The sequence below is a fragment of the Prionailurus bengalensis genome, chromosome A1 (genome assembly GCF_016509475.1).
Source record: "Prionailurus bengalensis isolate Pbe53 chromosome A1, Fcat_Pben_1.1_paternal_pri, whole genome shotgun sequence".
NCBI lineage: Eukaryota > Metazoa > Chordata > Mammalia > Carnivora > Felidae > Prionailurus > Prionailurus bengalensis.
In genome coordinates, this window is record NC_057343.1 from 222,440,310 (window position 1) to 222,467,536 (window position 27,227).

The window sequence follows — 27,227 nt, forward strand, 5'->3', positions numbered from 1 at the left end:
GGGAAATGAGAGAATTTAGTTAATTTTAAAAGATTTCCAGTGAAATTTCTTATGAAGAAATTGGATATTGTAATCTGGAGGTTAAAAGAGAAGTATTAGATGGAAATAAAAGCTTAGAAATAATACATTGGTCATATCTCAAGCCACAAGAATAGATGAAAGTATCCAAGAGATTTTGTGTTTAAATATATATATATATATATATATACACACATATATGTGTGTATACATATATATATGTATATATTTAATTCATAATGACATATATGATGAGAGTAAATACACATGTTAAAGAAAAAGCAAGACCAGAATGGAGTATAGCGAGTTAGGTGAGCCAAAAGCTTGGATAGGTTAAAATACAGCCTGATCACATACCTACCATGTTATAAGTTTTGGATTTTATCTGTGGGATGTTATGAAAACTATTGAAAGATAAAAGCAGGATTCTGACAATATCTGATTTGCATTTTTATTTTATTTTTTTAATTAATTTTTTCTAATGTTTATTTATTTTTGAGAGAGACAGAGACAGAATGCAAGTGGGCTAGGGGCAGAGAGAGAGGGAGACCCAGAAGCAGAAGCTGGCTCCAGGCTCTGAGCTGTCAACACAGAGACTGACAAGGGGCTTGAATCGAGCTGTGAGATCATGACCTGAGCCGAAGTCGGATGCTCAACTGACTGAGCCACCCAGGCACCCTTGCATTTTAAAACAGTATTCTGGCTCTCGCCGCTTTGTAGAACATTGGAGGTAGTGGCTGCATTATAAGCATTTTCAGAAAGTATCACTGTGTCCCAGGTGAGGGATGATAATAGAGAACAAAAGGATTAGTAATGGGAATGATAGGAGATTCTGGATTTATCATAAAGGTAGAGCCAATATAACCTGTTGATAGACCTGTTACAGCATTTGTGAATTCTGGGGGTTAATTCTGGGGTTTTGACTTTCTACTCAGAGGTCCTACATAAATGATAGTTGCACTGGAGGGCCTTGAGAAGAGCAGGATTGTTGGGAAGGTGGTATAATTAAAATTTAATTTTTAAATTCCTATTTTTCACCTCAGTGAAGATGTTAAAAAGGTAGTTGAATATATACAAATTTGGAACTTAATCAAGAGCTCTAGGCTGATGGTATTAATTAGAGACTATATTTAGGAGTTTTTTAAAACCATGGGTCTGCAAGGTGACCCATGAATTTGTAATGAATATGTATAAGAACAGGCATACATGGCTCTGGTGAAGAGAATAACACTGATCATGGTCGCACTATTTATTATTTATAGGACATAGAAAAAAAAATCTACCAATCTGACAAATATACCATTTGTTCTAGTATCTAAAAATTTAGCCCTATTTTCTAAACATTTGTGAGTTTACAGGAAGTGAACATATTGCAACGTGTTTAGTGCCCCCTATAAAATCTCCATCTAATATTTGGTTCTACTTTACTTTTTTTTGCAGGGGGTTGGGGAGCGAACATACAGCACTCAGCACCCTCCCCCTGACCTTTTCTATCATTAATAACCAGTCTCAATGCTCTCACATACAGAATTTTCTAGATGGTTCTCAGGAAGATTAAAATTTCTCACTGGTTATTCTGTAGATGATTGTCTTTTATTATCAGTCCCCCTCAGAATTTCTTTTCCCACCTGAAGCAGTTTATCTAATTACTTCTTGAATACGCATACATTTTTTGAGGAATGCCTGTGTATTTTCAGACATATATTTTGACTAATATAAATGTGATTTTCACTCTCATTTGTGCCTGTGAAATCCTGTATTTGATATAGCTATGCAATTAACATACAAAGTTTAAAAATTAAATCTAATAAAAGTTAATTTCAACTGCTTTTTTTTAACACATTTGAGGAGTTACTACATGACGAAATTTTAGAAAACAGTGAGGGAAGAGGAAATAAAAGGCAAAGCAGATTTTGTGGAATCACTTGAAGTTGTTTAAAAGGAGTTGATCTGAAATGCAGCTACTCAAAATACTGTCTCATAATTCAAGAACCAGTTATAGAGAGCATAATTCAGTTTGACTGATAGTTCTGGTGATATGCCTCACTTACTCTTTGATAACAGTGAGCTAAAGAATGTCAAGAAGGAGGCTCCCTTTTTAATATATCATATGTAATTTTAACTCTGGAACAAACACTAGTGCTGATTACCACTGTGCTCTGTGGTTATATGTTATTATTATATCATCTCTTAAGTGCAGTTCAGGAGACCATTTACATAATGAACTCACTCATCTACTCCATCTAAATTAAATCCTCACTCTGTTGTTACATTGTTACTGTCTTTATCTCAGAATATCTGCTACATCTTGTCTTTATTACTTTGACCATACTTCATATTTTAGTCGTTCCCTATTTCATGGTTTCTGTGTATCTGGACTTCATCCTGGAAGTATTCAACAATAATTTGGAGCTTGGATTAATCCTCTGCCATTTTTAGAGTGTATCTTACCTTCAGTGGTATAAGTTAAACTCTACTTGAGTTTAGTTTTTAAAATTGTAATTGCCATTACTATTTTGGACTGATGTTTTTATCACCCAAAATGTATGTGTTGAAACCCCGATTCCCAATGTGATTGTATGTAGAAAGAGGACTTTGGGGGGTAATAGATCATGAGAGTGAGGGCCTCATGATGGGATCACTGCCATTATTAGAAGAGACAGTAGAGAGTTTGATACTCTTCTCTCCTTCCACCATATGAGGATACATGGAGAAACCAGGAGGAGTGTTCTCACCAGACCCTAGATCTGCTTGTGATTTGATCTTAGACTTTCCAGACTCCAGAACTGTAAGAAATGTTTGTTGTTTAAGCTACCCATTTAATTATATTTTCTTATAGCAGCGCAGACTGAGACACTGATGCTTCAGCATCACAGAGAGAACTTCCCTATGATCTTCAAAACGTGGAACTTAGACCTTGGAAAGATTTATTCCTTCATATTTGTGAAAGTTTTTTTTTTTTGAGATAGAATTCACATACCATATGATTCATTCAAATTTTAAATGTACTACTTAAAAGTATACTACTCAGTGGTGTTTAGAATATTCACAAATTTGTGCATCTGTGCTCACAACCAGTTTTAGAACATTTGATTTGCTCCCAAAAGGAATCCTGGGCCACACAGCAATTGGGTCTATTAATAGGAGAAAACTAAAGCAGAGAAGTCACAACAAGACTGTGGGTTTTGAGTGTGGAAATGCAGTATGCATTTTTTGATAGAGTTGCCAGGGAAGGCTGAGAAGATAGCTATTAAGTCAAAGTTTGAAAGAGTTAAGCTAGTTGTGGCTTTTGCTTAGAGTGAGATGGCTTTCAAAGCCATGGCCTTCTCTATAATCTTTTAAAACCACAGTAAAACCTTGGATTGCGAGTAACTTGTTCTGCGAGTGTTCCACAGGACAAGCAAAGAATTCTAATACATTTTTTTAACATTTATTTGTTTTTGAGACAGAGAGAGACAGAGCATGAACGGGGGAGGGTCAGAGAGAGGGAGACACAGAATCCGAAACAGGCTCCAGGCTCCGAGCTGTCAGCACAGAGCCCGACGCGGGGCTCGAACTCACGGACCGTGAGATCGTGACCTGAGCCGAAGTCGGCCGCTTAACCGACTGAGCCACTCAGGCGCCCCAATTATAATAAATCTTAAGTTGGCAAATGAGCAGTGTCTTGCAATATGAGTAGTACGTGACATCAAATGTCACATGATCACAAATGAACCCATAGTTCTCTCTGTCTCTCTCTCTCGCTACGTGATTGTGAGTGATCTTCAATCCAATGTCACCCTCCTCTGAAATTATGAAAAGGAGGCAAAAGCAAGTGTCATTGGATAGGTTCCTTGTTAAACCTGCACAAAAAGCAAAAGATCCCATTGAGCCAACAGATAGCAGTGATTCAGTTAGTGATAGTGAAAGTCGTCCTACACAATAACCCTCCCCTCTCTTGTCTCCCTCACACCAGCCACGAAGATTTTCAAAGATAAGTGCAGGTGAATTTGTTATTTTTCTTTCTATTTTGTATCTCCTTTATTATTTTGTATATATTACAGTACTGTCATCATTTTTATATGTGTATTTTTGGGGTGTGGAATGAATCATTTGAGTTTCCATTATTTCTTATGAGAAAATTTGCATGATATACAAGTGCTTTGGATTACAAGCATGTTTCTGGAACAAATTATGCTCACAAACTAAGGTTTTTCTGTCTTTTGGGTGTGGTGGTACCTGAAGATGTAAAGGGACTAAGTCTCACTATACTCTGAGCAAGGTGTCTTGTAATTACAGTTTTCTCATCTAGAAAGACTTGTTTTGATATTCAATAGGGAAATCTACTAAATACAGGTATCAATTGTAATAATAACAATAAAAACAGGCAATGTGGATATTAGCAGTGACCTCTTCTTATCTGTTTCCAGGAAAGACCCACCACCTGGTAGAGAGATGCCCACTCAAATAGGCTATCATCACAATTTCAGTTCTGCTTGTAACCTACTTTCAGTGGCTGATAAGGACCTGACATTTCCCTTCTCAGTAACTTCTGATATGGATGTTGAAAGTGGCTCTGTGATGGATAGCATGCAGAGAGGGATGGTTTATGCCCCAGATCATCTCATACTTGTTATCTCTTGCGCATGAGTGGAGGGCACAAGATGAAAGAGGTTAACGTGCATGAACCGTCCTGGTAGAGCTTAATGAGCAGAATCTTTCTTTCCCTCTAACTTCTGAATGCCTGCAGCAATTATGTTATCCTTGTGGTTATTCTTTTCAACATGTATACATATGATTTTGTGTGAAAAGAACAATTCTAAAGGAGTAAGGAACTGATAAGCAGTTGCCCATATAAAGGGCACTATGATTGTTCAAAGTTTCCAGTTTTAAATGTCTGTAGTATTCCCAAGGACTGCTTTCTTGTTTGTTTATACAATGCTATCACGAAATATGCATTAAAAATCTAGACATTGTTGGGGCACCTGGGTGTCTCAGTTGGTTAAGTGCCCAACTTTTGATTTCATCTCAGGTCATGATCTCACAGTTCATGAGTTCGAGCCCCACACTGGGCGCTGTGCTGATGATATGGAGCCTGCTTTGGGTTCTACCCCCCCCCCCACCCCTCAACTGCTTGTGTTCTCTCTCTCTCTCTCTCTCAAAAATAAATAAATAAAGTTAAAAAAAAATACCAGAGGAATGCCTGGATGCGTCAGTTCATTGAGTGTCCAATGGCTCGGGTCATGACCTCTTGGTTTATGAGTTTGAGCCCTGCGTTGGTTTCTGCGCTGGCAGCAGGGAGCCTGGTTGGGATTCTGTCACTCCCTCTCTCTGCCCCTTCCTCACTTGTTCTCTTTCTGTCTCTCAAAACAAATAAAGAGGATATTCATTGATTTAAAACACAAAGCAAAACCAAACTATATACCTAACAACAACAACAACAACAACTTAGTAAAAGGAACAAGCATATAGCCAGCACCAAGCTTAAGACAGAATATAAACCCTCCCCTTGAAGGCTCCTGGGTGCTACCTCAGAATGACTTTGATTTCCTGTCCCCCTTCAGTGGCAACCATTAATGCTAAATGTTTTATGAATAATTCTCTAGCATTTCTTTATAATTTTTCATGTAGGTGTAAACATCACTATGCAATATATTTTTTATTTTGTTTATTTTTTTACTTGTTTTAATATTTATATAAGTGGAGACATACTAAGAGTATTTTTCATAATTTAATTTTGTACACATTGCCTTGATACTTATGTACAGACACACACACATATATATGTGTATATGTATATATGCACTAAAATGGATCAAAGGAATATAAATATAGCATTTCTACTTGGCGTGTGTATATATATAACTTTTATTTATACATTAAAACAGTGCTGCGATAAATATTCATGCATGTTCCGGTGAGAATTGAGGTTCTCTTGGAATGGATGTCTGGATTTTATCATGATTCCTCTTTAGTTTGACTAGGCCATGCCAAAAAATGTTTTCCAAAGTGATTTTAGCAAACTTGTACCATCATTAATTTATAAGATATATACTCTTTACATTTTGACATTGTCATATTGTTTTCAAAGAAACTTTAAGGTTTTTTTTTTTAAATCTGTTTGAGAAAAATAATAACACATTATGCAGAGGTCGAATTACCTAAATGCCATATGGTGGATCTTACCTGTGAGATCGTAAGTTTTCACGATGCGAAATGACACAGAAATAAAACTCAACTCTATATTGCTGCTACTCCTCATCCTTTTTTTCCTGCTGCCCTATTTGGGTTATTATGTAAAGAAATATGACTTTCTTTACTCTTCAACACAGTGCATGGAAAGAAAATTGTCACTGGCAAAGGAAAACATCCATCTGAGTGAGAATTCTCCTACCCTCGGGTGATCACCTAACCTTTCATTGACTCAGTCAGTTCATCTATAAAGGAAAAGTAAGAAAGCCTATTCATAATAATGGTTGTTGTAAACACTGGAGATATTGTACTCAGAAGTCTGGCAGAGTGCCTGATCCATTTTCAGCAGTTAATAAAAGGTAGTTAATGTTTTTATTGTGAGGACTTCATTTCTAAGACCTCAGTTCTTATTTTAGCTGTTAGCTTCTGCTATAATCTCTTATTTCATTGTCCTTCATTGTCTGGTTTTGTATTATCGTTCTACGGAGAGCTTCATCATTGGGTAAATTTTCCACTTTAGAGATTAAAAAATGTCCTATTTTCATAACTGGCCTTCCTTTGAATAATGTATGTACAGCCCAAGTCCCAGTATTTTCACGTTTGTCTTTCTTTTTCTGATTCATAGGTTTTTGTTGTTGTTGTTGTTAACATAAAGTAATTGGCAGGAAAAAGTTCTCATTTTAAAGTGAGGAAAATGGGGCGCCTGGGTGGCGCAGTCGGTTAAGCGTCCGACTTCAGCCAGGTCACGATCTCGTGGTCCGTGAGTTCGAGCCCCGCGTCAGGCTGTGGGCTGACGGCTCGGAGCCTGGAGCCTGTTTCCCATTCTGTGTCTCCCTCTCTCTCTGCCCCTCCCCGTTCATGCTCTGTCTCTCTCCCAAAAATAAATAAAAAACGTTGAAAAAAATTAAAAAAAATAATAAAGTGAGGAAACTATCGTGGATACGTTATGTAATTCTTGGAAGAGTAAAAGATAGTTGTCGGAACTTAGCTTTTCCTGTTGCATGAACAGTGGACCCTGCACTGAAATGGTGGGTCAAATAAGCCCCTCAAAAAGCAGCTCCAACTGACAGACGTTGCCTCTGAATACCTTGAACATCGTGTTTGGTCAAAATCATACAGTCTTGCCTGTATCAACATAAAATGAAATTAAACTGCCAGGTTTCAGTTACTCCTGATCATGTGTGAAAAACTGGTAGGAAGTGTTGTCAAAAGGCACTGGGAGGAGCCCAAGGGATCTTCTAGAAGAAAATACAGCCATATTTTCCTAAATCCAAAACAATGAGCTAAGAGAGTATGAAACCCTAGTCACTGGGGCAGAACGTAGTTGCTAGTAGTTGGCTCCGGTACCCAGCCCCTTTGGTACCTGTGTGAGTCGTAAGGTAGGAGCTGACCAGAAAACGTATAGGCATTTATCTACTCAGGGGTGCCTGAATGGCTCAGTCAGTTAAATGTCCGACTCTTGGTTTTGGCTCAGGTCATGATCTCACAGTTTGTGAGTTTGAGCCCCATGTCATGCCCCGTGCTTACACTGCAGAGCCTGCTTGGGATTCTCTCTCTCTTCCTCCCTCTCTGCCCCTCCCCACATTCTCCTCTCTTTCTCTCTCTCTCTTAAATAAACTTAAAAAATATGTATAAAAAGGAATTTACCTACTCAATATGTAGTAAATCACTGCAGTAGACATTGCTGTGTAGTCTTGAGGAAGATGTCAGAGCTGTACTCCATGAATCAGAAGGACTCTGAATGTGATGGGGAAAAAACAGCTAAGGAGATCATGGGGTGAAGAATCGCGGTACTTGAGTTAGATGTGTCTACTTCGTAATGCCCAGGGATACCTGGTGGAGAGTGTCCATATTTCTAAGGGACCAGAAGTGCTGGAGGCAAGCGTATGTGGTGAGCTAATTAAACTTCAGTTTGTGAAGTAACTCCATTTATCTAGGAAAATTTGTGTTTACCTGGGCTACAGAGATTAGTGACATATTATAATTAGCCAATTCATATGTAATCAAAGGTCAACTGTTTCACTGGTATTTCTGACACCAAATTCCATATTTTAGGTGAACAGTTGCACTGAAACCAAAAAGAGCTACTTGTATCAATGTTTGTCAAAATTCATTCTCTGTTTCTATATTATGGTGGAAAGTCAAATAAGCCTAAGAACCACTACAAACTATTATAAAGTAAATTACCGACAATTCACAAACGTTAATTAAGAATTCAGAGTTAGAAATGAGCTTTCAAAATGTGGATTAATCAGAGATTCCGATGTACTTAAAGCAAAGTCTATTGTTAAACATGCACACACTTACATTAATATTGGCTCATTTTCAACTTAGAAGAAAGGAAGCACTTGTAAGACAATATGAAGTGAGACCTTCCATAGAAATTTAAGTTCAGGGGTTGCCTAAGAATGAAATTTGATCGAATATCTGTTAGAATTAATTGACGAATAAATATGGTAATTATAATAGAAAATAGTAACATCAGCATTAGAAAATTTGGTAGGAACTTGATATTTGCTAAATTATGACTCTCACAAATTCATATGTTGAAGCCCTAACTCCCAATTTGACTATCTTTGGAGACAGAGCCTTTAAGAGGTATTTAAGGTTAAATAAGGTCACCAAGGTAAGGATTTAATCCAAAAGAACTGCTGTCCTTATGAAAGAAGAGGAGGAAAGACCAGATCTCTTTGTCTCCCCTCCACGTGAACACACAGGGAGAAGGTAGTCACCTGTAAGCCACAGAGAGAGCTGTCATCGGAAACAGACTATACTGGTGCCTTGATCTTGGATTGCCTAGCCTTCAGAACTCTCAGAAATAAATTCCCCTTATTTAAGTCACCAAGTCTATGTTACTTTGCTATGGCACCCCAAGCAAACTAACAGAGAAATAAATTATTATAGAGAACACGATAAACATGTTTTCATACTAGAAAATGTTACAGGATTTACATATTAATAAATATACCACTATTGAATTTTAACAAAGCACAAGTCACTACTCATATGAGGTCACATCATTACTTTCTCCATTTTACTATTGGGGAACCTGAGATACAGAGAAGATAAGTAACATCTCCAAAATCTGTCACACATTGGATGTGAGAGAGACAAGGCTCTAAATTAGGCAATCTGGCAATCTGTTCTATCTTCTTATAAGTGAATGAGGGTCTTTACATTATTCCTGTTGTGAAGTTATCCTCCAGGAATGCCTTCTTTACTTAAAATACTTACTTTTGGAATGTTCTCTTGGGTTAATTGAAAAGACCAAATCTTCAGAGTAATTTGTGAGTTCTGTTTCAGAAAATTAGTTTCATTACTTCTCCTAACCGATCACTTATTTGTAATCACCAAATCGAATGTGTGACTAGTTTTTAAAGTGTTATATATTTTATTAAGAAGAGAAACCACTTGGGCACCTGGGTGGCTATGTCGGTTGCATCTGACTTTGGCTCAGGTCATGATCTCATGGGCTCCTGGATTCGAGCCCCATGTCGGGCTTTGTGCTTACAGCTGGAGCCTGCTTAAAATTCTCTGTTTGTCTCCCTCCCTCTCTGTCTCTACTCGTCCCCCATTCGCTCTCTTTCAAAAATAAATATTAAAAAAATTAAAAAAGAAAATAATCCAGTCATAGATATCATGGTACTTTCATAAGCAGTTAAATACACTAAATGCACTAACTGCATCTGGCAAAAAATTCCAATTCTTACACTTTAGTGTGGCGTAAAGCCATCTAACTAAAATTTAGGGGACTCAGTGCCCTGCATTTGTCTCACTAACTAGTATCATGACCTGAGCCATGCAAATTATTTCAGATTTCCTTCAAATCTATAATGTTGCACTACTGTTTACTTTGATAATTGCTAGTGTGTTGGGAATCAAAGGAGAGGAGAAATTAACCCACATATTTTGCCATTCTGCTGTTGAAAGATACATTTAAAATAAGTAGTTAATCCTCTCCTTTGGGAATGGAGATGACGATGTATTGATTCACTTAGTTACATAGCTCATCACGGTCAGAGCACGGTTACAACTCAGAACTGTTTTACTGATCATGCGGTTCATCTTCAGGAATTGAAATCATACCCAATTTATGCGTGAGTTGCTAACCTACTGCTTAATTCTTAGGGCATGTATAAAAACTAGAAGGATTGATTGGCTGATTGATTAAGTGATTGATTGATATTCAGCAGTTGTATTCTCACTTAGCCCATCCCTCTTCTCTGAGAGAAAAGACCAGAAGTACACTCTAATGTGGATTTTTCCACTTCCATAATCAATATCTTTTATTTTTATCAATGGATGCATAAAAGACATATGTAAATCATCTCCTGACTGTGTTACAAAGTATGTCTCTCTGGGTGGAGCAACCTATTCCTTTAAAAACGCAGAAGGTTTTGGAGTTTGTTTTTATTTTATTTCTCTGATCTATTTCCTTTTACAAGTTTGCTGAAGCTGTTTCAATTCTTAGAATGTTTAATGTGCTCAACTTTAAATTCTTTTGGCAAGAACTTATCATTAATTTGTTTGTGTACATCACCAATAAGGTGCTGAATACATTGTAGGCATGACATTGTCCACAATTCTGTGCCAATTAAAACTTAGGTTTCTTGTACATTCACATATAAGTATCCAAACATGTATTTATGAAAAAAGGTAGAAGAGATTTAGAGTAATCCTCTTTTCCCTTCATCTGAACTGTTACTGATTTATTGAAATAGTGTTTGCGGCAAAAGGACACTCTCTTTTTAACCAGTGATAGGCAGATCACACAAAATTTAGGAGCTCAATTAGGATCCCCAAAAAAGTAAATCACAATATCAAGTAGACATTAACGTGAAACCAGATAACTTCCCAGAGCGAATAATCGACATTATTACAATACAGACTTATAGACTGAGAAAACGATTGGGAGTCATCATTAAATGCTGGATCTATTTCATCAAGTCTTAATATTGTAAAATATTTGCAGTCTGTTTCAATCTCCCTTGCCCTTTTTTTCCCCCAATGCTAGGAGAGTCAGGTATCTCTGTGACCTTACTTTAATTTGATTTAAGCATCAATACAAAAGCTTCATAGGCACATTGTGAAGTAAAGTGATTTATTTTTCCATTATTACCTGTGGGAATTATGGGGCATCCTGGACATAAATTCCAATGAGAGTCCTATTCACTTGCACAGTAACAAAAAGAAAAGTCAATTCTAGAGACAAAAACTCAAATAATAAGCTTGGGATGAAATTGGATTGTGTATAGCCATTAAATTATCCCTTTTAATGTAGAATTTTGACCTGTACTTATTTTTATATAATTGTTTCACTTCAGCTTTGGAAGGTTCAGTAAAGAGATGTTTTCGAGGAACCCTTAGAAGGCCGTATTTTGATGATGTAAATCTTAGTAAACTACATTCGCTTCAAAATTGTTTTTAATAAAATATAACCAAATGATGAAAATTCTGACTTGGTCTTTCGATGAACCTTCTAGTGCTACAACTTAACGTTTCTGTCATTCTCATATTCATTCATAGCTACCATGCTCACAAATGAGATTAACCTGGTACCATAAATAGCATGAACTGTACTTTCTTATGAGACAGCTATCTTCCTCTTAATATCAAGTCCATGGATTTCACTCTTAAATCCACCTGACTCTTTTTCAAATGAATGTCATTCCAAGGTCATAGGGAAAAGAAAACTTAGGAATCACAGAAAATCAGAGCAAATGAAGCAGAAAGATGTGGAGATCATGCCTCCTAAAGTAGCTGCCCCAAATGCTTTATCCTCATGCCAATGAGCAAATTGTGTTATCCTAGCCTAGGGACATGAAATATTTATACGTCATTTAGCTCAAGAGTGAGCCATGAATGGTAAATTACTTATTTTTATGTAATACTTTATTTATGAATGGGGGAAGGGTAAGCTACAAATTATCATTTTTTAAAAAAGTATTTGAAATTATTTGCATGAGTCTGCTGTTATTGGTGTAACACTGGTAAATGATACACTGCTTTTTCTCTCATGAGCGGTAAGTTTATATGGATATTTATCTGAGAAATATTTGAAATCTTACTGCATCCCAGATCCTGTGCATAAAGCTGGGCTATGAAGATGGAAACACAGGAGACAGGGCTGTATAAATAAATAACTATATCCATTCATTCACCAGAACATGTATTGAGTTCCTCCCGTGTCAGGCATCATTCAAAACACTGGGGATGCGGCAGTGAACAAGGCCGAGAAAGATCTTCTCTCTTGGGTTTATATTCTAGTGTAAGGAAATAGATAAGCAAATAGAAGTAAATTTTAAAGTGTGAGAAATGAGATCATGTGTTTTGGAAGGCATCTTTCTGGAGACAGTGCTTTGCCTGATCCCTGAATGACAAAAGGAGCTTGCCAAGTAACTATCAGTGAGAAGAATATCCTAAGAAACAAACAGACGGGCACCTGGGTGGCTCAGTCGGTTAGGCATCTGACTTTGGATCAGGTCACGGTCTCACAGTTCATGGGTTCGAACCCCGTGTCGTGCTCTGTGCTGACAGCTCAGAGCCTGGAGCCTGCTTCGGATTCTATGTCTCCCTCCCTCTCAGCCCCTCCCTTGCTCACACACTCTCTCTCTCTCTCTCTCAAAAATAAGTTGGGGCACCTGGGTGGCTCAGTCGGTTGAGCATCCGACTCCGGCTCAGGTCATGATCTCACAGTTTGCGGGTTCCAGCCCCACATCGGGCTCTGTGCTGACAGTTCAGAACCTGGAGTCTGCTTCGGATTCTTTATCTCCCTGTCTCTCTGCCCCTCCCTTGGTCACGCTATGTCCATCTCTCTCAAAAATAGATAAACATTTTAAACAATTTAAAAAACAACAAAAACAAGTAGACAAACACACAACAAAAAAGAAGGGCAACCCAACAGAAGCTTTAGTTAGTGCAAAGGTCTGACAGCAAGAGTAACCTCAGTGTCAGGCACCTGGGTGGCTCAATTAGTTAAGTGTAGGACTAACTCTTGGTTTCGGCTCAGGTTATGGTCTCATAGTTCGTGAGTTAAAGCCCCACATCAGGCTCTGTGAGGACTGAGTGAAGATTGCTTGGGGTTCTGGCTCCCTCTCTCTCCCCTCCCCCTGCTTGCTCTCTCTCTCTCTCTCTCTCTCTCTCTCTCAAAATTAAAATAAACATTAAAAAGAAAAAGCATAAACTCAGTGTCTTTAAGGAAGGTCAACAAGTCCAGTATGGCTGAGGCAGAACAGGTAATGGTGAGAGAAAATGTGTGTGTGTGGGGGGGGGGAGGTGTGGTACACAGGAAACATGTCAGGAATAGCTTTAAAATCAAAGGTTTTAACCCAGTTTCAAGTGGAGGCTAAAGACTTTAAGCCAGGGATGAAACGATTGGTTTACATTTTACAGAGATGATTCTGGTAGTTGGTGGAGGATGTACGCATGATGCCAAGAGAAAACAGCAGGAAGACTGTTACAGGTGTCCAAGCAAAACAGAACAGGGCTTACGTAATCGTGAAGATGAGGAGTAGGTGGACTTTGTGTTTTGCTCATTGATTACGATGTGGGTGTGTGAGGTAAAGAGAAAGTTAAAAAAAAAAATACACAGTTTTAAATGTTGTTGGCATAGTATGGAATGATCAACTAATGTTGTGGGAGGAAAATGAAAACCTATTTCCCATAGAAAATTACAATTGGACTCTTGAAAATTCAGCAGCAGCCAACATAGGATGTTAAATTATAGGTACAGAAATGAGCCAAGGATGGAGCTATCATGGTCAGATCATTCTGGGTACTCCAATGTGATGAGAACCAAGAGTAGAGAAGAATGAGACAAACAGTGTCATTAGAATGGGACTGTGATTTTGCTGAGGAGTTTGGACATAGCCTGAAGGAATTAGGAATACAGAGAATACATGTTTTATAAGATTATTAAAATAATAGAAAAATTGATACTAGATTAAAAAATGTTTAAGAGCAGGTGACCAGAGGAGGGGTAGTGAGAGAGGAAGGGAGAGAACCCCAGCCAGGCTCTGATACCACCTGCACAGAGCCCGATGGGGGGCTTGAGCCCACGAACCATGAGATCCTGACCTGAGCCGAAATCAAGAGCCAGACGCTTAACCGACTGAGCCACTCAGCTGCCCCTAGATTCTTTATACTTATTTATGGTTTTCAAAGGCTTCTTATATACACGATTACATTGGCTTATACTGTGGAGGCAGAGAAAAAAGAAATTACAACCTCTCTCACAAGGGATGCCAACAAAAAGATAAACTGCAAGTTGGCAAAACTATAATTTTCTGGGCAAGGTGTGATGGGAAGGACCCATATCAAAAGAATCAAATGGAGATATGTTTTCACTGTATGGCTGTCAGCCACAAAACAGCATAATATTAAAAAATATTTTGTTACAAATCCCCTTGCTTATTTTCTGCTTCTGCCCCCCCCCCCTTTCCACTGGAATATTAGCTAAAGAGGGTGGATGTTTTTATCCATGTTGTTCACAGATGTACTCCATACACCAAGAACAGAATCTGACATATGGTTGGAACTCCGTACATTTGAGAAATTAGTTCATGTCTTTATCTGAAAAGAATGAAGAGCAGCAACAATGGTTTTATTTGCAGAAATTATGTAAAAGACTGACCTCAGCTAAATCTTCCAGATTAATGGATTGACTACATATGAATCCTTGGAGACCCTGAAGTGATATATATTTGCAAAATCCTGAGTCCGCTGTCCTGAGGTAAATCAGATTCAAATGTTTCATGTTCTAGGACTGAGGCAGGTCCACACGGACACAGAGCGCTAAGCAGAATGAAGGTATTCAGTGAAGACAGAGTCTGAATACTGAGCTTAAACAACTGAAAATGAGATGATCTGTTCACTTACAGAGATTTTAGTTTTTTGAAAGTGAAAATCAAAAAGTTATTTCTAAATCTCATAAACTAGCATATTCAGAACTCTTGGTGGCCTGATGACAGTCTGGGTCTCTGTTGCTTGTTAAGGCAGTTTGCAGGTTGACTCACGATGGTTGTGGCAGGGCCAAGATGGCCACTTTCATGTGATTTGCGGTTCAGTCATTGGGGATTTGAAAGAAAGGTTAGATGTCATCCCAGAAAGATTTCAAAGTTTTCCCAGGCACCATAGTAATTCCAGGCAAAGTTGGGAAAAGGACTTCAGTTATGCGACTGTATATAACTCTGGGAGCATGAATTGATACAACTTTTACTGCCTGTACTGTTCTCTGCCTCATGGCATGTCCTGGGTTGCTGGTAATTTGTCTCTTCACTACTGCTCAGCTTTCTACTTTGGTTTGTATTATTTTCACTTCATGAAATGCCCTTTCCATAATTTTCATCTTCTTTAAAGGTAACTACTACTCATTAATGGACAGTTTGGCTGAGCTGTCTCCTTCTCGAGACATTCTTACCTGACAACCATCACTCCTGAGAGGGTGGGCGCTCAGCACCCTTTGTGTAACTTTCTGAGCATATCTCTAGCATCAACATATATTTGTCTATGGATTAAGCTCTCCCACTAGACTCTCTGTTTCTTTGTTGTATTGGCTATTCTTTAAAAAAAAATTTATGTTTTTGGGGCGCCTGGGTGGCGCAGTCGGTTAAGCGTCCGACTTCAGCCAGGTCACGATCTCGCGGTCCGTGAGTTCAAGCCCCACGTCAGGCTCTGGGCTGATGGCTCAGAGCCTGGAGCCTGTTTCCGATTCGGTGTCTCCCTCTTTCTCTGCCCCTCCCCCGTTCATGCTCTGTCTCTCTCTGTCCCAAAAATAAATTAAAAAAAAAAAACGTTGAAAAAAAAATTTATGTTTTTTATTTATTTTTGAGAGTAATAGAGACAGGGCACGAGTAGGGGAGGGACAGAGTGAAAGGGAGACACAATGTGGAGCTTGAACTCACAGACCACGAGATCATGGCCCGAGGCGAAGTCGGACGCTTAACTGACTGAGCCACCCAGGCGCCCTGTATTGGCTATTCTTAATCCAAACCTCAATATAGTTTCTGATATATAGAAACTGATCCATGATTTATCTTTTTAAAATTATTATTATTACTATTATTTATTATTATTATTGGGTGTGTGTGTGTGAGAGTGAGAGAGAGAGAGAGAGAAAGAGAGAGAATCAGTCTGAGCCTTACCCTTTGGTTCTTCCATCAGGTCTTATTTCTTAAAATGTCTTCTTCCAGAGAAATTTACAAGATAGATAATAATCACAACATTTTGAAGTTGAAAAAGTAGTACTGTACAGAATCTCCATTTGGTTTACATAGTTGATATTGCTAACTGTTATTCTTTTTTTCCTCTCTGAATACCATCGTAACTGACCAAAGAGGAATACGTCTTCATTAGTATATTCAATATGCTTTGATGATTGAGACTTTTAACCAATTACAATTAAGAAGATAAACCACTCTTACGGCAACTAGAAAAACATACCAGTTTGTTGATTTTTTTGCAAGAAGTTTTGATGAAACCATGCTCCTTAATCATCTGCTGATTACGAGAGAGGAAGCACAATCTGTGCCATTCTGATGTTCTAGCTAGGCAATTTACTGTACTTTATTCCCTGACTGAAATTCCGTACTTTTGTCCCATGCTTATGCCGCACTTTATAGCATCTGGTGCCTGTCATAGTAGATGTTTTCGTTTCTGTTTCGGTTCCCCATTCATCTTTCTTTGAAATGAGTATCACAAGTGGAATGAAGGATTTTTCAGAGTTAACGTGTAGCTGATGACATGTGGCTAAGAGCCACCTCAAGGGTGGGGGATGGTTGGAATTTCCTGGAGATGACATCAGCACAAAGAGTTTTCTTTGCATGTTTGTCATAGAATGTCATTTAACAGAAAAGTTGACCTGCTGTCAGTAATATCACCTTTTATAGATACTTTTGAAAAAAGTATAACCTTCCCTTGTTTCAGTCAGTAATGCTTAGGATGTGTCCTAATACCTCTTTTTCTGATTGAGATATAATTGACTTATAACACTATGTTACATTCAGGTGTACAACATAATGCTTTGATATATGTATATATTGTGAAGTGCTCACAATACGTCTAGTTAACACCTGTCACCACTCAGGTTTATGCTTTTTTTTTCCTTGTTAGAAGTTTTAAGATCTGTTGTCTCAGAAGTTTTCAAATATACAATACACAATATTTTTAACTATAGTTACATGCTGTACATTACGTTCCCAGGATTTATTTATTTTATAGCTGGAAGTTTTTACCTTTTGACCACCTTTGCCCATTTCACCCACTCTGTACCCCCACCTCTGCTGTCAGTCTGTTCTCTGGATCTGTGAGTTTGATTGTTGCTGTTGTTGTTTAGATTTCACATGTAAGTGAGGTCAGAGGTATTTGTCTTTTTCTGTCTGAAGTATTTCAATTGGCATAATGCCCTTTAGGGTCAAGCACCATCCCTGTTGTTGCAAATGGTAAGATTTCCTTCTTTTTAATGGCAAAATAATATTCCATCCTGTATATCTCTTTTTAAATTTTTTAAATGTTTATTTATTTCTGAGAGAGAGAGAGAGAGAGACAGAGTGCGAGTGGGGGAGGAACAGAGAGAGAGGGAGGCACAGAATCCATATCAGGCTCCAGGCTCTGATCTGTCAGCACAGAGCCCAACCGGGGTTCGAACCCACAAACTGTGAGATCATGATCAGACCTTCACCAACTGAGCCACCCAGGCACCCTCTTTTTTGATATAACAAAATTATAACTTTTTGTGACTCAAATAAATATGCATTGATGTTTTGCAAGGAAAATAGAAACATAATGTGTTCTTTTAAATATTGTTCAACATCTTGGGGTGCCTGGCTGGCTCAGTCGATTAAGCATCTGACTTTTGCTCAGGTCATGATCTCGCTGTTCGTGGGTTTGAGCCCCGCATTGGGTTCTGTGCTGACAGCTCAGAGCCTGGAGCCTGCTTCCAACTCTGTGTCCCTCTCTGCCCCTCCCCTGTCATGCTCTGTCTCTCTCTCCCAACAATAAATACATATTTAAAAAAATTATCTCAGGACTGCCTTCACTGCATCCCAAAGCATTTGGATTGTTGTATTTTCATTTTCGTTTGTTTCCATATATTTTTTAATTTCTTCTCTAATTGCCTGGTTGACCCACTCATTCTTTAGTATGGTGTTCTTTAACCTCCATGCTTTTGCAGGTTTTCCAGACTTTTTCCTGTGGTTGATTTCAAGCTTCATAGCATTGTGGTCCAAAAGTATGCATGGTATGATCTCAATTCTTGTATACTTATGAAGGGCTGTTTTGTGACTCAGTAAATGATCTATCTTGGAGAATGTTCCATGTGCACTCGAGAAGAAAGTATATTCTGTTGCTTTGGGATGCAGAGTTCTAAATATATCTGTCAAGTCCATCTGATCCAATGTCTCATTCAGGGCCCTTGTTTCTTTATTGACCGTGTGTCTAGATGATCTATCCATTGTTGTAAGTGGGGTATTAAAGTCCCCTGCAATTACCACATTCTTGTCAATAAGGTTGCTTGTGTTTGTGAGTAATTGTTTTATATATTTGGGGGCTCCTGTATTTGGCAAATAGACATTTATAATTGTTAGTTCTTCTTGATGGATAGACCCTGTAATTATTATATAATGCCCTTCTTCATCTCTTGTTACAGCCTTTAATTTAAAGTCTAGTTTGTCTGATGTAAATATGGATACTCCAGCTTTCTTTTGACTTCCAGTCGCATGATAAATAGTTCTCCATCCCCTCACTTTCAATCTGAAGGTGTCCTCAGGTCTAAAATGAGTCTCTTGTAGATAGCAAATAGATGGGTCTTGTTTTTTTATCCATTCTGATACCCTGTGTCTTTTGGTTGGTGCATTTAGTCCATTTACATTCAGTGTTATTATAGAAAGATACGGGTTTAGAGTCATTGTGACATCTGTCGGTTTCATGCTTGTAGCGATGTCTCTGGTACTTTGTCTCACAGGATCCCCCTTAGGATCTCTTGTAGGGCTGGTTTAGTGGTGACGAATTCCTTCAGTTTTTGTTTGTTTGGGAAGACCTTTATCTCTCCTTCTATTCTAAATGACAGACTTGCTGGATAAAGGATTCTCAGCTGCATATTTTTTCTGTTGATCACATTGAAGATCTCCTGCCATTCCTTTCTGGTCTGCCAAGTTTCAGTAGAGAGATCCATCACGAGTCTTATAGGTCTCCCTTTGTAAGTTAGAGCACGTTTATCCCTAGCTGCTTTCAGAATTTTCTCTTTATCCTTGTATTTTGCCAGTTTCACTATGATATGTCATGCAGAAGATCGATTCAAGTTATGTCTGAAGGGAGTTCTCTGTGCCTCTTGGATTTCAATGCCTTTTTCCTTCCCCAGATCCAGGAAGTTCTCAGCTATTATGTCTTCAAGTACCCCTTCAGCACCTTTCCTTCTCTCTTCCTCCTCTGGAATACCAATCACGTGTAGATTATTTCTCTTTAGTGCATCACTTAGTTCTCTAATTTTCCCCTCATACTCCTGGATTTTTTTTATCTCTCTTTTTCTCAGCTTCTTCTTTTTCCATAATTTTATCTTCTAGTTCACCTATTCTCTCCTCTGCCTCTTTAATCCAAGCCGTGATCATCTCCATTTTATTTTGCAGCTCATTGATAGCATTTTTTAGCTCCTCCTGGCTGTTCCTTAGTCCCTTGATCTCTGTAACAAGAGATTCTCTGCTGTCCTCTATACTGTTTTCAAGCCCAGCGACTAATTTTATGACTATTATTCTAAATTCACTTTCTGTTATATTGTTTAAATCCTTTTTGATCAGTTCGTTAGCTGTCGTTATCTGCTGGATAGGAGGGGATATTCTTTTGAGGGGAATTCTTCTGTTTTGTCATTTTGGATAGTCCCTGGAGTGGTGCAGAACTACAGGGCACTTCCCCTGTGCTGTCTTTAGTAACTTGCATTGGTTGGTGGGGCCACAGTCAGACCTGATGTCTGCCCCCAACCCACCTCTGGGGCCACAGTCAGACTGGTGTGTGCCTTCTCGTCCCCTCTCCTCGGGGCAGGATTCACTGTGGGGTGGCGTGGCCCATCTGGGTTACTTGCACACTGCCAGGCTTGTGGTGCTGGGGATCTGGCGTATTAGCTGGGGTGGATCGATGCACAGGGGCGGGAGGGGCAGGCTCAGCTTGCTTTTCCTTCGGGGATCCGCTTCAGGAGGGGCCCTGTGGCACCAGGAGGGAGTCAGACCCTCCGGAGGGATGGATCCACAGAAGCACAGCATTGGGTGTTTGCGCAGAGCAAGAAGTTCCCTGGCAGGAACCGGTTCCCTTTGGGATTTTGGCTGAGGGATGGGCGAGGGAGATGGCACTGGTGAGCGCCTTTGTTCCCCGCCAAGCTGAGCTCTGTCATCCAGGGCTCAACAACTCTCCCTCCTGTTTTCCTCCAGCCCTCCCATTCTCTTAGCAGAGCTGTTAGCCTATAACCTTCCAGATGTCAAGTCCCGCTTGCTGTGGGAACACACTCCATCTGCCCCCTCCGCCTTTGCCAGCCAGACTCTGGGGGCTCTGCTCGGCCGGCGGGCCGCCCCTCCGCCCCGGCTCCCTCCTGCCAGTCCGTGGAGCGTGCACCGCCTCTCCGCCCTTCCTACCCTCTTCCCTGGGCCTCTCGTCTGCGCTTGGCTCCGGAGACTCCATTCTGCTAGTCTTCTGGCGGTTTTCTGGGTTATTTAGGCAGGTGTGGGTGGAATCTAAGTGATCTGCAGGACCTGGTGAGCCCAGCGTCCTCCTACGCCGCCATCTTCCCACCAAAAAAATTAAAAAAAAAATAAGTCTTGTTCAACATCTAAAGAATGCCTGTTTTTGTGTTCATACACTGAAATTATACATGAGCATATAATGCATTAAAGGTTAAGTAATATATTTATATTTATAGATATATAATTGCTGCCTGTCAGAGTAACATAAAGGAAGAAATATCAGTGCTATCAGGGTTAATTTAGGGACCCTCATCTGCATATCCAATTAATAAGCAAGCCTCATAGCTCTGACATTTTCGTCACTTTTGTAGCATCACCATCCTGAGCAAAACTGGTATCAGTTTCCTGAAATATACATCAGCCGCTTGCCTGTGCTCACTTGTCCTCTTCTAGTGCCCTACAGGGGGCCAGTGGGTTTACTTACTTTTATTTATTTACTTTTTTACCTTTTTTAATGTTTGTTTATTTTTGAGAGAGAGAGAGAGACAGAGCATGATCAGGGGAGAGGCAGAGAGAGAGGGAGACACAGAATCCGAAGCAGGCTCTAGGCTCTGAACCATCAGCATAGAGCCTGATGTGGGGTTTGAACTCACAAACCGTGAGATCATGACCTGAGCCAAAGTCAGACACTTAACCTACTGAGCCACCAAGGAGCCCTTGGATTTACGTTTTTAAAAGCAACTTTATTGAGACTTTTTATATGACTTTTTATGACTGGTTTCTTTCACTTAGCATGATGTTTTCAAAGTTCACCCACAGTGTAGCATGTATTAAGACACCATTTTTATTGCTGAATAAATATTCCTTTTTATAGGGATACCACACCTTATTTATCCATGCAGCAGTTCTTTGGACATTTGGGTAGTTTATACATCATACCTATTATGAATGATGTTATTGTGAACATTCATACTCATGTCTTCATTTGGACATATGCTTGCATATCTCTTACTATATTTAGTAGTGGGATTGCTAGGTCATATGATAATTCTGTTCAACGTTTTGAGGAACCTCCAAAATGGGTTCCAAAGCAGCTGCAGTATTTTACTTTCTCTTTCCCATTCAAAATGTGTAAGGGTGTCAGTTTATCCATATCCTTACCAATGCTTGTCATGAGGTTCCTTTTGATGATAGCCGCTTAATGAGTGTGAGTGGTTTTGATTTGTGCTATCTAAATACCGATGCTATTGAACACATTTTTATATACTTAATGACAATTTGTATATTTTCTTTGGAGAAATGGCTATCCTAATTCTTTGTCAATCTCTTCTTTAATTGGATTTTCTTTTTTATTGAGATGGAAAAACTTTTTACATACTTTAGATAAAATTGTCCTACTAGATATATAATTTGCAAATTTTTTCTCCCATTCCATGGGTTGAATTTTCATTTTCTTTATGATGTCCTTGGGCACAAAGGTTTCAATATTGATGAAATCCAAATTATTAATTTTTCTTTTGTTTTTTGTGTTTTGGTGTCCTATTTCAGAAGCTGTTGCCTAATACAAGTGCACAAAGATTTACTCCTTTTTTTCTGTATGATAAATATTTTAGCTCATCTGTTTCTGTTTATGATCCATTTTGAGTAAATTTTTGAATATGGTTTGAAGAAAAACTCCAACTTCATTTCTTTGAATGTGGGCAGTTTTTGTAGTATCATTTATTGAGAAAACTTCTATCCCCATGAATTGTTTTCACATCCTTTTTGACATCAGCTAATCATAAACATTAGGGATTATTTCTGGATTCTCAGTTTTATTCCATTGGCTTATATGTTTATTCTTAGGCCAGTACCATGCTCTCTTGGGTACTGCAGAGTAAGAAGTTGTGAAATTGGGAGATGTGAATCCTTCAACTTTCTTCCCCACTTTTAAGAATGTTTTATCTGTTCTGAACCCTTGGATTTTGTGATCATCTGGACAATTTCTGCAAAAAAGCCAGCTGAGATGTTAGTAGATATTTTCTTAAATGTGTAGATCAGCTGAGGGAATATTGTAATCTTCATATTAAGCCTTCTGATCTGTAACCAAGTGATATCTTTCAGTTTGCTCAGGTCTTCTGAAATATCTTCCAACAATATTTTATTGTTTTCAGTGTATAAGTTTTACAACTTTTTCGATAAGATTACCATGGAATTCATTCATTTTGATACTATTTTAATGAAATTTTCTCATTTGTATTTTCAGATTGTACACTGTTAGCATGTAGAAATACAACTAATTTTTGTACACTGATCTTGTATCCTATAAACCTGCTGAACTATTTTTATCAGTTCTAAGAGATGCGTGTGTGTGTGTGTGTGTGTGTGTGGTGTGTTCCTTAGAACATTCCTTAGAATTTTCTATATAAAAGATCATGACTTTTCTTAATAAAGGGGGTTTTAAATCTTCGTTCCAATCTGAATATCTTCTATTTCCTTTTCTTGCCTAATTTTCCTGGCTGGAACTTCCAGTACAATATTTCATAGAAGTGGTAAGAGGGAACATTTTTGTGTTATTCCTGATTTTAAAGGAAAGGTTTCAGTCTTTCACCACTAAATATAATGCTATATGTGTGGATTTTTCCCCCACAGTTGTCCTTTATCAAATTGAAGAGTTCCCTTACATTCCTAGTTTATTGAATATTTCTATAATGAAAGAGTGTTGGATTTTGTCAAATGTTTTTCTGCATCTATTGAGAGGATTTCTATTCCCATTTATTCTACTTAAAAACGTGTATTGCAATGACTAATTTTCAGTAAGGTGTTAAACCAAAATTATATTCCTTGGACAAATCCCACGTGGTCATGGTCTACAAATGTTTTTATATGCTGCTAGATTTATTTTGCTAGTATTTTGTTGATAATATATGTATCGGTATTCCCAAAGGATGCCTGTCTATTTTCCTCTTCGTTACAATGCCTTTGTCTGGTTTTGCTATCAAAGTAATATTGGTCTCATAGAAGGAACTGAAAAGTTCTCTCTTACTCTTGAAAATTTTGAGGATTAGTATTACTTCTTCAAATGTTTGTTAGAATTCAATAGTGAAATGATCTGAAATTGAACGTTTCTTTGTAAGAAGGAATAAAATGAGTAATTCAGTGCTTTTACTTGTAATAGGTTAATTCCTGTTTTCTGTTTCATATTGAGTCAGTTTTGATAGTTTGCAGGTTTTTCATTTGTTTTTTTTTTCTTTTCATCTAGGTTATTTACTTTAGTGGTATACAATTGTTTATAGTATTCTTTTATAATCCTTCTTGTATTTTATAAGGTCAGTTGTAATGTGTCCCATACTTTTTCCCTGATTGATAAATTAAGGCTTCTCTCTTATTTTTCTTTGTCAATCTAGCTAGAAGTTTGTCAACTTTATTGATTTTTTTCAAAGAACAAAGTTTTGGTTTTATTGATTTGTCTCTTTTTAGAAGTTATTATATCTGTTTCTTCTTTAATGTGTCCTTTTTTTTCTGCTAGCTTTGGGTTTAATTTGCTCTTCTTTATCTACTATCTAAAAATGGATTAGTAAGTTATTTAGCTGAGATCTTTCATTAATTTTGATATAGGCACTTATAGCTCTAAATTTCCTCTGAACTTAGCTTTGGTTATATCTGATAAGCTTGGATGTTTTGTGGTTTTATGTTGATTCATCTCAAAGTGTTTTCTACTTTTCCTTGTGACTTGTTCTTTTATCTACCGGATATTAGGGAGTATCTTATTTAATTTGTTCATGTTTGCAAATTTTCTCTTGTCATTCCTAATTTTATAACATTATTTAGGTTTGCTTTTGGGCCTAGCATATGGTCTGTTTTGGAGAAGATTCTTGGCATACAGGAGATGAATATGTATTTGTTTTTGCTGGTGGAGGGTTGTATAGATATGTTAGGTCAATTTGGTTTATAGTGCTGTTTGAGTTCTTCCAATTCCTAGTTGCCTATCATTTATTGAAAATGGGTTTTTGAAGCTTCTGTCTATTATTCTCTATCTATTTCCCTTTTCATTGCTGTTGTTTTTTGCTTCATGTATTTTGTGTCTATGTTGTAGCTTCACATAAGTTCCTATTTGTATGTTTTAGGATGGATTGATACTTTTATCATTACATTCTTCATATTGTAACAATTTTTATCTTAATGTATATTTTGTCTAGAGCCACTCTCTTCTCTTCTGCTCCTTTGGTTTCTATTGGCATGGCATAACTTTTTCCATCCTGTTACTTTGAGCCTTTGGTTTCTTTAAAGTGTATCTCAGTTGTATCTCTTGTAGATAACACCAAACATGTAAGAGCATTTTTAATCCATTCTGTTATTCTCTTCCTCTCTGCCTTTAGATTGGGAGGCTTAATCAATCTGTTTTTAGTATAATTACTAATATTGCAGAATTTACTCTGTCATTTTGCTATTTTTATTCTACATTTCTTAGATCATTTTTTGTTCATCTGTTTCTCCATTACTGCTGTCTTTTGTATAAAAATGTTTAATTTCTAGCATCTCATTTTGATTATATTTTACTATATTTTTAAGTTAATGTTTTTAGTGGTATGCCTAGGGATTACAAATACCATGCTAATTTAAGGCAATCAAGTTCAAGTAATGCAAAATTAATTTAATAGCATACAAAAGATTTATTCCAATAAAGCCCCCTTTCTTCCTTTTTATTGTCAGATAACATGGTTATATATTACAAACTTGCCTAATGATTTTGTAACTCTTGGTTTATGCAGCCTTTTTCACAATGTAGAGGAAAAGATTTACAAACATGAAAAATACATTTGCATAGCTTTTATGTTTACCTATGTAGTTACTGTACTTATGTTCCTTATCACTATTCCTGTATTTGAGTTAATATCTAGTACGCATTCATTTAAGCCTGAATCTTTCCCTTTAGAGTTTTTGTAGGGCAAGTCTATTAGCAATGAATTCTCTCAGTATTTGTTAACTGGGGTATTATTCATTTCCTCTTCATTTTTAGAGGTTCCTTTTACTGGGTATAAAATTCTTTATTGACTACTCTTTTCTTCATTCATTTTGAATACATCCTCCCACTGTCTTCTAGTGTTGGTTCTTCTGATGAGAATCAGCTTTTAACTTAATTGAGATTCCTTATATGTAGTAAATCTCTCTCTCTCTCTCTCTCTCTCTCTCTCTCTCTCTCTCTATGTCTTTCTCTCTTCTGCTGATTTCAAGATTTTTCTTTTACCTTTGCCTTTATCACTTTGATGAATTTGCATTTATGTCTATGTGTGGATCTCTTTAAGTTTCTCTTTTTTGAAGTTCATTGAGTTTCTTGGATGTGTACATTACTATTTTTCATCATGCTTAGGAATATTTCAGCCATATGTGTTTATGTATTCTTTCTGATTCTTTCTCTCCTCTAAAACTGAGAATCTCATTATGCATTTGTTAGCATAAGTAATGGTGTCCCACAGATCTCTAAGATTCTTTTCATTTTCTTCATTATTTCTTCTTCTTGTTCTTACCTGGGATTATCTCAATTGACTTGTGTTCATGTTCATGGGGTCTTTCTTCTGTCAGCTCAAAACTGCTTTACAAGCTCTTCAGTATATTTTTTAATTATTATATTTTTCAAATCCAAATCTTTTTTATTCCTTTTTAAAAAAATAATTTCTATCTATTTATTGTTATTCTCTATTTGATGAGACATTGTTTATAAACTGTCCTTTAGCTCTTTAAATATATGTTTCTTTATTTTTTGGATATATTTATAATGGATAATTTAAAATATTTGTTTGATAAGCTCATTCTCTTATCTTTTACCAACCATTGTTAAATGTTACCTTGACATTTTATGTTGAAGAGTTTTCTCATTGAATTTTGCTGATCTTTCTATCCTCTTATGTAAGTATTTAGCCCTGCATAAGTTTGTTCCTGGAGTTAAACTTTACTTGGCCGTGATGCCTTATTTTTAAATCCATTTCAAGATTGGTTTGATACTAGATACAAAAATCTTAGCAAATGTATTCTCCATTGAGGTTGGTCTGCAAATTTTCTCTCTCAACAATATTTGGCTCCTTTTTTTTTAGATGACAGCTAATAACTAGAGGATAAATCATTCTTTTACTTTCTTATCGAAGTGTGGGGTGAAATGATTTCAACTTTGAATCTTTGGCGAAATGTTATTGAAATGACTGAGTTAGTATCTGATTTATTTTGTGGGAGTTGGAGAGGGGCTTTACTATTAATCCTGTTTACTTACCATCTACAGGACCATTAATACTTTATAATTACCTTGAATCAATTTTGCTACACTGTATTTTGAGTACCATACATATTGCTTCTAAATTTTCAAAAATTTAATGCTACCAAGTTGTCCATTGGCATAAACTGCAG